The following is a 1,711-nucleotide window of genomic DNA, read 5'->3' on the forward strand; positions in this document are numbered from 1 at the left end:
TAGTGGAAATTATATCCGTGCTGGGGGACTAACCCAACGGTCATTTATGGGACGACGTTAAGTCGAAAAATTTCACTACTTCTCCATAATGACCTTAGTAGTCCCCGGTTAATTTCACTACTTCTCCATAATGACCTTGGGAAGAGCTAACATTCACAAGGCAGCGGGGCAGATGGATTACCAGGCCGTGTACTCAGAGCATGCGTGGACCAACTGGCAAGTGTCTTCACTGACATTTTTAACCTCTCCCAGACCGAGTCTGTAATACATGTTTCAAGCAGACCACCAGAGTCCCTGTGACCAAGAACGCGAAAGTAACCTGCCTAAATGACTACCGACCCATAGCACTCACGTCAGTAGCCATGAAGTGCTTTGAAAGACTGGTCATGGCTCACATCAACACCATCATCCCGGAAACCGTAGACCCACTCCAATTCACATACCACCCCAACAGATCCACAGATGACGCAATCTCAATGACACTCCACACAGGACCTCAGACTGGTTCATCTTCCAACAGGACAAGGACCCTAAGCACACAGCCAAGACAACGCAGGAGAGGCTTCGGGACAAGTCTCTGAATGTCCATGGGTGGCCCAGCCAGAGCCCGGACTTGAACACCGATCTCACACTCCCCATCCAACCTGACAGAGTTTGAGAGGATCTGCAGAGAAGAATGAGAGAAACTCCCCAAATACAGGTGTGACAAGCAGGTAGCGTCATACCCAAGAAGATGAGGCTGTAAAGGGTAAAGGGTCTAAATACTTAAGGCTGTAATGTAACAAAAATGTGGAAAAAGTCAAGGGGTCTGAATACTTTCCCGAATACGCTGTATATCAACGTTCTCAGGACCTTCTGAAATGTCCAAAATCTATTTCTAGGAAGGCCCCCCCAAAAAAGTGTCAAAGACACCAGTCACCCAAGTCATTAACTAGTCACTTTACCCCAACCTATATGTACAAATGACCTCACCTAACCTGTACCCCTCCACATTGACTCGGTACCGGTACCCCCTGTACAGAACCTCATTATTGTGTTACTTTTTATTAGAACTTTTAGGTTATTTAGCAAATATTTTCTTAACTATTTCTTGAACTACATTGTTGGTTGAGGGCTTGTAAGTAAAGCGTTTCACGGTAAGGTACCTGTAGTATTCAGCGCATGTGACAAATACAACTTGATTTGATTCCATAATGACCTTAGTGGTCCCCGGTTAATTTCACTACTTCTCCATAACGACCTTAGTAWACCCAGGTTCCAACAGTGGGATTTATTCATCTCACAGTAGGCTTGTTATATAAACCTTACTAGATCTCTCTCGCTCTACTTTTCTGTCTATGGTGTCACAGTCACCACAACATGTTAAGAGAAATAGACCTGGGTTCACTTTTGAGACAATTCCATTAGTTCTACGGTGCCAGGCAAGCTCAATTAAAAACATAGCTAAAACTATTTGAAAGAAAACTAATACTATTTGAACCCTGAAGTGAACAGGACCACCGCCAACACAACATTAAATGACTGACTGGCTGCACCCGACTGACTGCACCCGACTGACTGGCCGACTGACTGGCTTGGCGCTAGAGACTGCACCCGACTGACTGGCTGCTGACGGCCACTCTTGACTGGACTGGTGGCTGCTAGAGACTGCACCCGGACTGAACTGGGCTGGCTGACTTGCACCTGACTGACTGGGCTGCTGACTACGAGA

At 46.2% G+C, this 1,711-nt stretch overlaps 1 protein-coding gene across 1 annotated transcript in view; it reads right to left on the reverse strand.

Annotated features, from left to right (window-relative positions):
* The window catches only part of LOC112070463 (tumor protein p53-inducible protein 11), a 119,574-nt gene that overhangs the window by 6,903 nt on the left and 110,960 nt on the right, over positions 1 to 1,711 (reverse strand). The window lies entirely within an intron of this gene.

The sequence above is a fragment of the Salvelinus sp. IW2-2015 genome, unplaced genomic scaffold, assembly GCF_002910315.2.
Source record: "Salvelinus sp. IW2-2015 unplaced genomic scaffold, ASM291031v2 Un_scaffold1334, whole genome shotgun sequence".
NCBI classification, from domain to species: domain Eukaryota; kingdom Metazoa; phylum Chordata; class Actinopteri; order Salmoniformes; family Salmonidae; genus Salvelinus; species Salvelinus sp. IW2-2015.